At 42.6% G+C, this 15,540-nt stretch overlaps 1 protein-coding gene across 1 annotated transcript in view; it reads right to left on the bottom strand.

Annotated features, from left to right (window-relative positions):
* RBPJ (recombination signal binding protein for immunoglobulin kappa J region) overlaps window positions 1-15,540 on the bottom strand; it is a 153,288-nt gene that overhangs the window by 73,095 nt on the left and 64,653 nt on the right. The gene's annotated exons all lie outside the window — the stretch shown is intronic.

Genomic DNA, 15,540 nt, shown 5'->3' with positions numbered 1-15,540 from the left:
CCAGAGAAGAGACATCTGCAGTGCTCGGGACAAACTCAGCAATATTCAACTGAGTTTATTGGTTTGGTCTCAGCATCAGCACTGTTAAAACAGGCAGCAGCGCCAGCATGGGGTGAGAGGAATGGGCAGCAGCCCTGGAAAGCTATAAAAAGGGCAGGTGGAGCTGGACCCAGAACATTTTTTAAGTGAGGCCCATTGCCAAAAAACTAGAAACCATGCTGTCCCAGCTAAAACACATGAAGGGCTGCTGTACTCCCTGCCTGACATAGCTGCAGTGCCTGTCACAGCACTGCCACATACATCATCTTTGACATTTCATCTGATAATTAGTGGTTTTGGCACAAGCAAACCCAATCTTGTTAGGTCCTAGCCTCAGTTGATTTTAACTAAGCTCCACTCCAGACATTTCTGCATCAAGCCTCTCCCGTCCATGTGACGTTTGACAGCCTTCTCGGGTGCTTTGCCTGAAACACCATAGGGAAGAGGTGACCTCCAGGCAGCTGCACCCACAGGCTTTCCAGACTCCACCTCCCCGGCCTTGCTGGCACCGGGACGCCCCAGCTGCCAGAGCCGCAGAGCTGGTTCTGGAGCCTGCGGGGACACGTAGAGCAGCCTTTGCATCTTCCCTTGGAAAACGTCACCGGGCTCAGACACATATTTCTACTTGGAGGGCACTTGCCGTGAGCCATTGGGCATGCAGCTGAACTGCGCAGCTTTGTCCTGCAATTAGGCAGCCTTTCAGCGTCGGATCAGAGCTGAAAGGAGGATTTTTTATTATTTTTTTTTTTAGCAATCTAGTGCTGTGGAACTGAGTTCGAAGCAAAAAGTTGCAGAAGGTAGTTAATCTATACTTCAGATACATATTAAAATGTACGCAAAGTGCAAGTATCTTGATGTCTGTAATTTTGTAGAGGGGAAGGCAGGGGATGGGAAGGTGGCAGAGTGGCTCTCTCAGGACACTAGTAATAAGATGAGAGAATAAAAAGCCTTTAACCTGTAGGTAATTGCTGTAAATCTGGCCCAAATGTGTAGGGACTGAAAGTCATTCCCATCAGTAGTCCAAGAGAAGCAATGTGTTGTCCTGTGTGTCTAGTCCACAATAGACAGGTGCTACATTGTGGAAGTCATCCCTTTTGGCGCTTGCTTCCATCTCTGTTGGCAGCTTTATTCCAGCAGCCAGCAACTAGATTAGCACAAGGAATAGACTGGGCTTCACAGTCATCCATCCGGACACACTTTAGACATATTCTTCAAATATAATGCTGGGGGCGGAACTTAGGGCTAGTTTCGTGTGTTCTGTAGATAACTAAGGGACTTCAGTATTCAGGAAATATTTTAGAAGTCCTGTGTTTACTAACAAATTCAAAACAGAAGAATAGGTACATTCTGCCTAATAAAATAACATTTCTGATAAAAATAAAGCTTTTACTAAACGAGCAATTGAATAACCATGTTAGTCCTCTTGTTCTATGGCACGTTCCTGCTAAACTACGCTCTTGTTGGTGGAATACTGCCTCCTCCTCAACCATATTGTGGCGTGCTTAAAAGAAGTGGTGCCCCACATAAACCATATTCTTAACTTCTATTTTGTAAATCTGTCATTGTGTGAACAAAAGAGTTCAGTTTATTTTTCATAATTGCCTAGATGAGATGAATTTATATAGTGCCCAGCGGTACCCATTTAGGCGGACACCTTAGGAGTCTAATGCTGAAACCACACATGCTGGAAACTTTTTGTTTAGGTACTTAAGCAGGAGATGAACTGCTGGGAAAATCTAGGCCAGAATAACAGTTTTATTTTTTGCATTGCCTCTTTACTTCATCAACATCACCCTCTATCTCTGAGCCTGTAGATATGTTTTTATAAAGACCAGTTCTGTGAGTTACCGGATCTCCGGGCAATACAAATTCAGTCCAGATCAGGCACAATGGAACGTATGTTGAATCAGCCGGAGCACATAATACAGTGCTTATGCCAGCTTTATTCTTTGTGCTGCCTCAGTGACAACTATGGGAGAAAAAGTGGTATTTGATCAAACCCGAATTGCACGGCGGCAAGGTTTTGCCTTTTGAACAAATTTAATCTATTACCATAAGCTGTACCAGTTGAGTACATTGCATCAAGAGGCGGTGACATTTTTGATCTGGGATTAACTGCTGTAATTTTGGATTTACTGCCTCGTGGAGCCGTGGCCTAATTTTTACCCCCAAACCACTTATATGCTCTCTCTTAATGTATCTGCCTTGAACTCATGTATAAATCTACTAACCTATCTTCTTCCAAATCTTTTCTTTGAATTGCTTCTGCAGTAATGTCTGCCAGAAGTTTCTAATGCCTAATGGCCAGATAAATGACTATTAGGTAATAATGGAGACATAAAATATAATTATGTAGCTTTACGAAAGCAATATTTTAGTGATTTGCAGCTGGCCTGGGGCACACATACGTTTATTGTGGACTTCTGTTGCTTTTGTCCTCCATCCCTTCTCTCTGCTTGCTCTACCCACTTACAGCATTGTATTTTAGTCCCCTGAAATTGCCAGACTGAGTAAGTCTTTGCAGTGGTATTTCCTAAGCGTATAATACAGGAGGTTCCCCAAGCATATTGGAGATGCCTAAAACTTCAGGAGGGAGAAAAAGATATTCAAAGCTTTTAGTATTTAAATATATTTGTTCCCATTGTTTATGGCGTTACTTTTCATTGTCATAGAAATCTTCTGAAAGGGTTATTGAAAGGGTTGTCTTGCTTTAATCAACTTAGTAAACTTTTGTTTTGTCCTTTATGTTGATTACAAAAGCAGCTGACATTACCCCGTTCTACTTGCACCTTTTAAGCCATTGTACAGTGTTAGTGGCTGAGTAGCACCTCACTGAGTGACAGAACTGTGCTTGCTCAGCTTAAATAGCGCTGCAAAAGTAGCACGAGAGGAAAATGTTGACTTTAAGGTCCTACAGAAACTGGCTGAGCTGGAGTAGCGGACTGGAAAGAGATGCGTCAGAGAGAGAAATCACAGAAGTGGTGAAGGAAAAAAGGGGTAGAAAGGCAAAAGGAGAGACTGTTGCTTCGATAGAGAGAGAGAGGGATGGCTGAGCAGACAGCATCAAATTGCTCCCCATCTCTGTTCTGGCACTTGCGGGTCTATTGAAAACAGGCCAGAAGGACATGCTGAATTTGTTGCTCCCGTGTGCCAGCCTTTTCTGCAGCAGCGAGAGAAACCAATCAGTGCTGCTTCAAAAGCAGCTGGAAACTGAGAAAACCCTGGTCCCCTGCTGCCTGGCAAGCAGCAGCAGCACAGGGTCTTCTCGGTTTCCAGCCACTACAGAGGCTCCATTGACAAAATGCGTTCGGCATTTGAAGGAGCACAATGTGACAATGAAAAAATCTGAGGGAGACAAAACAAGGAAGGGGGAGAAAAAAGAGAGGGGGGAGAATTAAATGGGAATGTGTGAGCAAGCTGCAGGCAGGAGGACAAAATCAAAAGAAAAATATGCTAATCACTGCAAAAGTGGAGACAAAAATAAATCATCGTCATATTCGACACCTCTGCACTGCTTTGTCAAAGAATATAGTTGCAATAGCAAGACTCGAGAAAACAAAGTAAGATTTTACTAATGTTTGCTCTCACCGCCTCTCTGAGATAGCACGCTTACTTTAGTCCCCCATTTTCACAAGTGCCATTATGAAGTACAGACCAAGTGGAGGACGCCAGGTCCCACACCAGGGACCATGTGGCGCTGTCACCTCCTCACCCTCTGTTTCAGAGAGAAGCAGAAAGGGTTAAAGAGCCCTGGAAGCCAGGAGGATGGTATGTCTTACCGTTGCTCACAACTGGAGAGAGAAAACAAGTGCTGCCCGAAACAAAGCCACAGAGCTGGCTCATTTTCTCCTTTCCCTTGCACTTCGTTGCATCGGCTAAGAGAACGCATAGAAGGGCATCACCAATAGCTCAGACCAGAGCAGCGTGGCTGGGGTTTCTCTCTTTTGCCGCTGTCTGCCTGGCCGTGTGGTGGGACAGTTAAGAGGAGCATCCAAGAGCTCAGGGGATGTGTCTGTGGTGGCATTTCTGTAATCTCCCAGCCATCCCTGCTTGTGGTGCTTGTTCAGGGTGAAGGGTGCTCCCCAAATGTCCTCACACAGCTCATGGCTTTTTAGCCCACAGGTCCAGCTCGAGCTACTTCAAAGTAAAATCGGCTGAAACGTACACAGGGTGAACACAGGGTCTTCAGCACCAACAGTTTCACTCCAGATAGCTGCTCTTACTGGGAATAGCTTGGCGATGTAAACAGGCAAAAGAGAATATTGCTTGGGAGAGAGCAGTAATGTCTACAGGTTTTCTGGGAATTCTTGGTACTTTCTGAAAAGTCAGAGAAGTGCACCATAAAAACAGAGGTGGAAGAATAGAAATGCTATTGTTAGTTTCTAGATGCGTATCAGCCAGGAAGCGAGAAGAGGGTAAATTCTGTATTGCCCAAGTTGGAAGCGGGTAAGCTTAATTTACCTGCACCTGCCTTTGAGCACCCTGCTGTCATCATCTTAAGTTAGTTTTTCTTTTTAACCGAAGGAAGGCTCCTGTCCTGATAACAGGAGTTTTGAAATTAATAAAGCCTTCTTAAAAATTCTCAGTTATTTTTCACAGTTAAAATAAAAAGCTTCCATTTGCTGTGTTAAGTTGGCAGTTGCTTTCAGTCTCGAGAAATTACTCCTGTAAAGTAGTAGCTGCTTAGGTCAAAAAAATAATTTGTTTCTCCAAAGCAAACTTAATTTGAGCATGACCCATGGCATCTACACAATCCCTGATTTTTAGATCAGTGATCAATCTCTTTCTCTGTGAAAATGGTAGATAGTGTAGAATGGAACTGATTTTCTTGTGATATTTTTACTAGTGAGTTACTGTGTGTTATAATTTTGAAAGAACCTATGGATGCTTTAGCAGTTGTAAAATGAGACCGCCATCACGTCTGTCTCATCAGAAATCCCCCACTGTAGTGTAGTTTAAGAATGAGATGGTGTTTACTTTATTATTTCATCTGTTCAGTTCATGTACAGCCGACCAAAATAGATACCGTATTTTCAAATTTACCATTTCAGGATTTTTCCATCTGAACTATCGGTTAATTTAAAACTAAGGTATCTTGCTTCATCTGTAAAATCTTAGCTGTACTTTTTATGTCATAGGAGAAGGTGATGGCAAGGGCTGTAGAGGAACTACCAGCACAATAAACAAACATGTAGAGATACCTCTCAAAATATTGTGCAAAAACCTATTTGATACTTTTTTGGATTTCGGTTTTTTTTTTCTTCTTTGGTTATGTCTCATGGGCTGGCTATGTCTACATTAATGAGTAATTAATCGTAACAGAAATAGATCACCATATTGAAGTGGTTAGTGCTGAGAATCAGCATGTTCTTTATAAGCATTTCAAGGATTTGAACTTCAGGCTACCTTTAACTTGATCGCTTGGATCGGCTCCTCTCACCATGCAAGTGGTTTCGAGCTGCCCAAAGGCCCACTGGTTGGTTTGGCCTCCGGTGTCCCCTCTGGAGGCTGGAGCACGTCTCCCGTGCGCTGGGCAGAGCTTCTGGGTCAGCGCCCTGCCAAGGGAATTCAGCGCTTCTCTGCACCAAACCTGCTCTGCGAGCCCAACCAGTGTGCAGTAAATGACGATGGGATTTGTTTCAAAACTGCACTACTGCTCGGGACCAAAATACTAATGTATAGGCAACCATATATATTTTTGTGGCTTTGGGAAGACACTGCGTTTTTTTCTGTTGTATGCAAACCCAGCAATTTTGCATGGCAATGCTCACATATCTGCTTGTATACTTTTCTGGCCATCAACCTCTGGTAAGTTCTATGAGTTAAATGATGCACAGACCAAAACCAGCTACACTGAACCATTACATAAGCAGAGAAATCCTGACATATGTACTTTACATGCAAATCAGAAGAGCAGATTTTATTTTACCAAGTGATAACAGTTGTGGTCCTCACATAAACAATACGACAAACTGGTTTCCAAGCTGCATGATGAAATAACTGCGATGTAAATTGAGGAAGTTTTACTCCAGTTCTCCAAAAAAGAGAAAGTCATGGGTTTACCAAATCAGGAAAAGAGACTGTGATCAAAGAAGGTCAGGCTCTACACAGGATTTCATGACAACGCATAAATGGTGAAGGAAAAAAAGTCTGTAATCGGGTGGGCTTCATTTAAAGCAGTGTGCTTGAAAATTCATTCACTTAAATACTGGATATTAAAATAAGTGAGTAAGTCCCTTCTGTCTTCTCAGTTGGAAAAACCCACAATACTGATCGCTGCCCCTAGCTGACAAACTTCGGGCAGTCTGCAGGAAAAAGGACACAGGTGTAGTAACTTGAAATGACAATCCTTGGCATCTTTAGGCAGCTGATATTTAAAACTTCACCCACGTTAAAAGTTTGGTTTTGCTGCTAGGATCAGCCTTTCTCTGTCATATCTCAGCCCGTATCGTAGACTTCTTTTCACTTACGTTTTAAGCAATGAGTACAGCACAAAAATATATTCCAGCATCTGAACAAAAGAAAACTTTTTCTTTCCAACTCTCTTATTTTGATAGTTAATTGTGAAAAGAAAGTTGATACATTCTAAAGCTCCATGAAAAGCAACCTTTGTCTTCTGCTTCTACATTTCTCAAGGAAAAACTTAACCAAAAGCCTCAGTCAAAACCTGGAAAGAATTAGATCTGAAGTCTGAAAAAAGTAGTTAGCTTTCATTTGTTCTTACTCCCCTCTACCAGAGGTGATTACAAGTAACATTAGAAATATTGTGCATCAACGTATTGATCATGAGATCAGAAGTCAGAACGCCTGAATGCTAATTCTGACTTTGGCAACGATTTTCAGCTTTTGTCAAGTCATTACTATTCAATGTTTCCCGCCTAGGCAAAGGAATATTAATGCTTCGAAGAGCAGAAGAAAGAGTTCAACACTTAACAATTTACCTTTCTAGTTTATTTATTTGAATGAATCATTACTTTGTTCTTAAAATGCTGCTGTGAATTTCGTTTACTACTGCTGGCTAACTTTTTGCACCAAATGTTTTAATTTTGATTAGTCACATTCATTTGTGTAATTTCAGTTCCTTGGCTGGATTGCCAGAGCTCAGGCAAGTTTCTAGTGCAGCTGCTGGTACGAGTACAAAATCTAGTTTCAGTTAATTCTTGTGTATATGATTTTTGCGTTCGCTCTCAGCAAATGATCAGGCACATTTTGAGTGAAGCATGTGTCCAGAAAGCAAATAGAAAGGAATGTAAAGTGAATAGTGAAAAAGCATTTGACTGCTAAAAAAGAGAATTCCTCCAGCAGCGTACTCTATTGGCTTTGCTCTAATGCTCTTGAATTTCTTCCCCTGGGGTCTGATCCATAAAGGGGTTTGGTCACTTAAAATAGCTATTAAGTCCTAAAGTTCAGAGTATGTGCTGTTAGAACTTCAGCTCAGCTTCTGTTTAAGCTTAATAGAGAGCACCCACGTTTACATCGCGGATCACACCCACAACCTGCCTTCCAGGTTGCTTTGCTAGCTACCAAAGGGAATGGTGCCACCTAAAACCATGGGCACTGCAGGAAATCCAGGCAAATGCACTCCACTGCCATGGAGGTGCCCGAGCTCCCCAAGAGCCTCTTTATTTTGACCTGGAGGCTCCTTTGGCACCTGTAGGTTTTGCTTTGACATGTATTCAGAGCTGCATCTGTCAACTTGGAGCTTACTGCCATTGAGATGTGACCCATAGCCCGGCTTGGTGCGGCGACACGAGGGCTCTCATGAGGGCTGAGTTTGATATAAGCAGCAAGAGCGGGACAGATTTCTCTTTGTAAAAGGCAGAAGTAGGAATTGCTGCCATCCACTTTTGTGCAATACCCAATTTGGTCCAGATTCCTGCCAATAATATTTTGAGGATAGCGTCCCAAGCTGTAATTTTCCTATCCCCAGATTAGAGGCTAAATTTGCCCAGGGAGTTGGGAGATGCGGCTTCCTGGGGAGCGAAGATGTCAGTCAGCTGCGGCTCCAAACTCCTGGCACGTCACACGCTAATTAAAACCTGCTTCTAGAACGTCTTTTGCACTTTGCCTTGAAATGTCATTCTAGTTTAGGAAACTTTCAGAGACAGCCATGCTCAGCTCCTTTCTGAGTCAGAGAGGACTCAAACCTACGTTTTCCACCTCCTGGGCGTCTTCTGCCTCAGTGCACCTTGTCTCCCTTTCTAGTTCTGGCCCTAGAACAATACAAGTCTATTTGTTTCCTGATCAGAAGATATTTTTGCAAAGTTTTCCACCTCATTTTTGCAAAACTAGAAGTTTCCTCATAGTCAGACACTACAGATAGCCTCAGGTTTAGTTTTTAATCTGGACTGGAAGTGGTCCACAGGGGTGTTCAGAGATAAGGTCTCAGTTCAGTCTGATAAACCACCAGGAGCTGTTTGTAAAACCAGCATCCAGATTTTGAACATCTCCTAGGCGTTTCTGATTTTCTTCTCTCAATTAACACAGAAATGCAAAGTATCTTCCCTTCAACCATAGGTTTACGACAACTCTGGAGTTGCAGGAGTTAAAACAACTGCATATCTCAAAGAGATGTTTTTTAAAAATTTTATCAGGCTTTTAAAATTTAAATTTGGTCAGCCTTTATAAATTTGATCTCTAAAGAAAGCTTGCAGAACTCCTGAGCAATTGTTAATGGGTCACCTGGTAAGTCATGGAGATCAATACTTCTTATCCTCAACCATTACATCCCTATTACAAGTGAGTACACAGAGACAGACAGTGCAGGCTTTTACTTTAGCACAGTCCATACAGATTAATTAAAAAACAGGGCCAGTGCAGATGATGCCAAAAGAAAAAGTCCAAAGCACGAAAAAAAAAAAAAACCACAAAAAAAGAATTACATCATTTCCTTGTATCTTCCCTAAGGACAAGGGATTGGAGAGTATGAGTCAGTCTGAAGAAATGAAATAAAAACAGCCCAGCTTTTAGGGACTTTTCCTTGTTCTTACCTTATGGAGCAGAGCAGGCCATCAAGAATGAACAGCAGAAATCTGACTGCTTGCTTAAAATAGGAGTGAAGGTGTGCACACGGATAGCTTGGCTTTAAGATTTGCAATGAAGATATAGTGACCAGGAAAAGTGAACTTGAATAAGGGGCAGCATGGCCTTGTGGACATCACATTTGCTGCTGCCTACAGTCAACTACAAAGTAGGTGTGCTCTGCAGCTAGTGGGTGAAATATTTTCAAAGCTCTTTAGAGAGAAGAACACATTGCGTGTCCTTTTGGGTGCTCAAGCCTCTTCTTTGTACCCCTGCTTTCCAGTTTACACTGCAGAGGTGCTGGGAGGATGAGGTGGTGGATGAGTTATATGCTACTTTCTTGGTGTAGGGACAGTGACATATGACTTGCATATCACTTTGCCATGTACTTGCCTTGCACTCCGTCTGACATCACAGTGTCAAATATTCTGGTAAATGACAATTAATAACGCAAGCTATTTTTCTGCTTAATAATTCAGAGAATGAGAATTATCTGGATACTAATGAACTTCCTACTGTGTCAAAATGGTATTGTTCCCTTCTGTTTAAATAATGCTGAAGATAATGAAGGATCAGCTGTTTGAGCCAGGGGTTCATTTGATAGCATCATTCGCAATTCCTTTAAGATCCAGGATTTTCACCAGATCAGTGTCTCTAAGGACACTCTGACAGACATAATTCTGTGTTGTTTCCATTGGTGGAGAAACAAAGAAGGCAACACAACATATTTTTATTCAAACTCTCCGATGCCAGTGAAGTCTTTCAGTGATCAAACCTGGTAAGTTTGAGCCTCCCAGGTCAGAGTTTTACATGGCAGCGGGCTTAGCATTACCCAACGCAAGTTTCATTGTCCCCCAGTTCCTGAGATTTCATTTCAGAATGAGAGGATTTGGAGTATCCTTTTGCCCATATTTTTACAATTTTGTATTCTTTTCTGGTTTTCACCAGTAATTTCTACAATGTCTTCTGTCTTTTTATGTCATGCTCCAAATAGCTAGTTTGGCAGAGATGTTTAATGGACTTCAACCAAGTTAAGAGTGTGTGTAGAGCTGATGAAGGATTTAAGATGAGAAGATGGGAAAGACCTACACATAAAAAATGCATATAATTTCTTTTAATAGTTTAGAGCCAAACCCCCCTTGAGTTTCATTTGATGGTATCACAGTCTCAGTTTTCATTTAAAAGTAAGTCCCTCTGAAGAAATACTTGTGCCCATGCTGATGCTTGTGTGTGCAGTCTGAAACAATAGCTGTGAGCCATGCTGCTCTGCATCACGATGTTCAGTAGCGTTCAGTAGCTCCAGGGCTCCCTGGCAACTTTATCAAACGACTCCATCTGCCAGGAGGAGAAAAATGTGAAGACCCTACTTAAACCCTCAAAAACCTTGGCTTTTGCAGTAATGACCTCTTTGCCTCCGTTAGCCTGTGAGGGGCAAATGGGAATGAACAGCGGAATGGGCGTGAGAAGCCAGGACCACGCAATCTTCATGTCACGCTGTGCCTTGGGCAGAGGCTTGCAATCATCTGACCCTGTCCTCAGCATCTGTTTCCCCGAATCGCAAATAGTTCTATTACCATCACGCTGTTTTACCGCCCTACAAATGCAAATTTGTCCTATGACAGATCGAGTCCTCCCGCTGATGGAGTAGATTTCGCCATCCCGTACCGTGTGTGTGCTTTATGCTGCAGATCCTACGTAAGCCTAAGAAAAACCTTCTGATGTGTACTACTGATTGTTTACATATGTTATCAGAGGGAAAAAAAACAGGAAAGGAAAGCTGGCAGCTCACGCTGCCAAGAGACCTGGCAGTGGCTAGAATCACATTTAGATCATTTCCAGTCAATAGGCTTTGTTTTCGTTTTAAGAAAACCCCTTCCTAGAAAGTTGCTGCACTGTTACTTTTTCTCTGTTATAATCAGTCCAGAGGAATACCTGCAACGGCTCCTGTCCTGACCACCAAAGCAGGCAACGTCGGGAGATGCTTCCAGACAGAAAGTGGAAGGTGTGGTAAGATACTGTGCTTTATACAAGTTCAAAATATGCAATGCTGCTTGGAGCTGTGATCATGGTTCTGTGCGATAAAGGCCTTTTAATGATAATGAAACCAGGGACTTGTGATGCAAATAGATGCCAGAAGAAGAAGAAGATAAAGTTTAGGCATATTTCTCATCTGCAGGTCAATCTCCACGATGGGGCTAAAAAAGCTGAGTGCTGGAGGACTGGGACTCCAGCTGCCTGCATCTGAGGATTGCTGGTAGCAGAGGGAATGTTACTTTGGCCAGCTAAGCCAGAAGAGCTCACAGCTTTTCTGAGAACAAAATATTAGAGGGAATAGATACTAAAGCAAGTTTAATTGGAGTTTAACTCAAATTTCCTCAAATGTGTTTACATCTGTGTTGTATCAGCTGATCTATGCCCATTCACATGTACAGGCAATACTGAGAACTTTATTAGGGTGAAATAAAAGTCGAAAACTTGCATCAGCATCTCAAGTACTACAATCCCAACTAGTCCAGGCCCAAGCTTTGGGAGTCCTTGGCTATTAATACAAAGGTTAAGCATTTGGGGACTCAAGACTGCAGTTTTTTAAAGTGCTGACTCATTTTCCAATAATAGCCATAATATTAACTCAGCCTGAAGACATACAACACAAGCAAAAATAAAATGTAAACTTCAGTATCAACATAAGTATTAGACATTCATACTATCATCATCCCGAGAGAAAAAAAAAAAAGGAAGTTCAAGTGCAAGCAATCACAGGGCTACAGAGCTCTAGCACGAGTTCTGTGTGAGAAGATGCAGTGTTATTAGCATCAGCATTTCCTTTGACATCTTAGTCATTAGGAGCAGAGGGCTGGCAGTTGTCATGCCGGTAGGGCAGTGATAAATTCAGTTCATGTCCAGCACCAGATTCCAGATGCAAAACCAAAACACAAGGATTATCTTCTGTCATCGTGAGTGTGCAGAAAAGTGACAAAAGATCTCTGCTTTTGACATTTAAATGAGACACTCTTAGGAGACTACAGTTAGGATCCTGCTTTTACTGTGTCATCCTGAGGTAAGGGAAGAGCAAAGAGGACCTATTAGGTGCTGAAGTTGCCTACAGGTTACAGCCTACACTACTTCCCTCTGCCCTCCACAACCACTAGAGATACGGTCATGTCAGAGATTCTGGCTGTTAGGTCACATGCTCCAATACGCCAATGCAAGACCTAAAGCGTTGTCAATAATACAGGAAAAACAAAGTAATGCTTGTAGGCTGGGATGTCAGGGAGATGACAAAAGCCATAGCTGAAAAGGCGACAAAAAAAATGATGTTATTCAGTCAGAACTTGGTGGAAAGTACCAGCTTCTGCTGTGAGTTTTTCTCCCTTTTCTTGTGAGAGGGACAAAGAAGTTTTCTCCTAAAGACCGACAATGGTAGGACATTGGCGTGCAGAAATGTCATCTCTGGAGGTATTCCAGACCAACAGAAGTGGAAAAGAAAACAAGTGTGAAATAAATGGACTTTAGTGCCCAAAGCTTCATCCAAAAGACCTAATCCTGAATCTGAGCTACTTTAGATGGCAACAATCACTTGTGCCAGACTCCCAAACATACCCCCGTCTGTGAACTTCTAACACATTTGGGAGTAGAGGGAAAGGCTGGATGAGCAAATTCTGGCTGAGGGTGTCCTGGTTGCCTGTTGCAGTCTGACTGGGAATATTTTGGAGTTTAGCTCTTCTGCAAGAGTTGTCTGACTTCTTTCCATGAGAAAAGTGAAAGAGGACCAATACTGTTCATCATTTTACGGAAAAGCCATTGTCCACCTTCATTTCACACTCACGGCTCCTGCAAATGTTAGATAGGCTCTGGCTCAGAGCCAGCGCATGGTAGTGGCAGCAAGAACTCCTTTCCATTAGTTTCTTTAATTCCCTGCTTCCCTTACAGACCTGAAAAAAGATGAATCAAAAATAATTGCTTGCTTAAAAAGTAATACTGACTTGTTCCTTAAACCTTGTCAGGACACTGGGTGCAGGCACTTGAATGATCTGGAAAATATGAAAGAACTTGGCTGGGGAACAAAATCAGAGCTGATATGTGATAATGGCAAAAACAGCAGTAGAAGCTATATAATACAGGCAAATTCCTATTGAATGCCTCTTTGTCTTGTTTTAGAGAAATACAGAGAAGCACTCAAGATGCACAGATAACTAGCCAGTGTTCCCCACTGCAGAGCTCAAGGAAAGAAGGAAATGCTTCAAGGGTTAGTTCCTGGCTATACGGAATATTGCTGGGCTGAAAGCAGTCAGCTGGAGTTCATCCTGATAGTCCCGCAAACCATTTTATCACAAAAATGTACAGTAATCAGTAAGAAGCAGTCACAGTACTTTCCCACCACTTTGTGCTTTATCGGCATATGGGGAAGCGGGAGAGAGAGACGACAGCGTGGGGCTCAGGCCAATGAAGAACACTGCATGGGAATAGTGAGCTTGGTCCATGTTTGAAAAAATGCATGTTATGGAAAAGGAAAAAAAGGAGCTATGATTGCATGTGAACTTCAGCTCTTCCTCTTCCCTACTCCGTTTGCTCTGTTTGCAAGGGCAATGCTTCTTGCATGTTTGTTTATATACTGTACCGAAGGACTAAAGATGAGTCAATAAACTGATGGATATCACATTCTGCAACGTCTTTGCATCTGCCTCCACTGCCACACTACCCGCTGGGGAGAGACTCCAGAAGCATCAGTCCTGCTTCACAGGCTGATCACTAGCTCAGTGAAGACAAAATTCCTCCTATTGACAGAAGTACGAAATTAGAAGGAGCAGAGTATTACACCTTCAGACAAATTTATATTGGCTACTTTCAGAGATAAGAGTATTGGCTTAGCCTTCAACCAAGGTCCACAAGAGCGCAGTTTTAGCATCTGTTTTCTGTTTATGCCAATCTGGGTCTTAAATTGAAGTACTGTATTTCAATGTGATGTTTCATAATGTTTTTGATATACAGCTTTCATTGTCTCAGTGTAAGGATACAACTGTATCATCTTAAAAAACTAGATGTGTTGTGCGCCAGCTTACTTCTTTGCAGTCTATATTCAGGAGTACAATTGCTCTTCAGTTTGTATTCCGTTCCCAGGCCAAAGCGCAGCCCTGCTTTAATTGGGTCCTGTGAACCCTGACATTGAAAAAAAAATAATTATAGTGGTAGTAAAGTCAAAAGCAAAATGACCCATTGAGGTTTCTGGTTTAGGCAAGTTCTTACACTGTCATCCTTCTACTAGTTCACTTCCAGCTGACACATGATGTATAGATAGTTGTTAATGTGCTGTGACCCAGTTATTAGAAAGAAAATCCCAGTCTTGGCCTCAGCAAGATAATTAAGATGAGTAGGAAGAGTTTTTATGTTGTTTTGTAGGGTTAAAAGCCATAGGATTGATGGCATGACAGCAAATGCCTCTCCTGGCATTTTACAAACACATTCACTAAGTCATTGAAATTATGATACAGTCTTTGTTCAGTCTGAGGCATTTGTATTTTCCACATTCACATTGCATCCCTGTGGCCAGGACGGAAGCATTGGTTCAGAGGTCTGCTCATTGTTTTTTAAAAAAAAAAAAAAAAGTTACTTTTTTTTTCTACAAATCTGTCAAACTTGAGATGCTCTCTCCTGGTCCTGGTGGGCTGCAGTGGCATTGCTGTGAGGTTTCTGTCTAGGAGCCCACAGCTCCAGAACAGCCCCCTGCACAAGCAGTGCTGGGGCCAGGGGCTGGGAGGGGTGTTGGGATCCTCCTGGAGCCAAGAGCAAGGAAGCCTTGGAAGCTCTGGCTTTAACTTTATTTTGGCCTCCATCTCTATAGCAGTCAGCTTGCAGCCCCAGCCCAAGCCAAAGCTTGCCTGGCTGCCAGGCATCCTGCCATGGAGGAGGCTGCGGAGGTTCATTGCTAATTCAGAGTGACCTGGGCCCAGGGTCCCAGGGTTTCCAGGCTCCCAGTCCAGCTGGCTTTCTAGGCTCCCCAAGCCCGCCTGGAGTCTCGAAGCCGTGGCAGATGCTGACATGATTCCTGTTGATTTCACTACTGCTTACCCTGACGAGCAGCCGCTTTCTCAAAACTGCTGCTGTGGTCCCCGCAGAGCACCTTTCCTTTTGAAAATTATGTGTCTTGGTATTTCCAGAATTCTTTTTTTCACTTTGCCTGCTCAATGGGGAAATTTCACAGGCTTTTTTCCCTCTAATCTGCACATAAACAAACTTCAAAATGACAAAATTTCTGGGGTTTGGCCACCTCCAGTGCAAATGTTGGTATTTAAATACCAAGAAAGATTTAATAGATTCAAATGGAGAGCCTCTCTCACAGAGGCAAAGGTAGAGCTCTGCTGACAAAGTCCAGCTTCTTTGTGCTTAAAGTTTGAGAAAGTTCACCCTATGAAGGGATTGTATCCAGGTTCTTTGGTTTTCCATATTTGTTACGCTGAACAGGAACTGGAAATTCAGAAAAGT

This window comes from Larus michahellis, chromosome 5 (assembly GCF_964199755.1).
Source record: "Larus michahellis chromosome 5, bLarMic1.1, whole genome shotgun sequence".
NCBI lineage: Eukaryota > Metazoa > Chordata > Aves > Charadriiformes > Laridae > Larus > Larus michahellis.
This window is presented reverse-complemented; position numbering and strand designations above follow the sequence as displayed.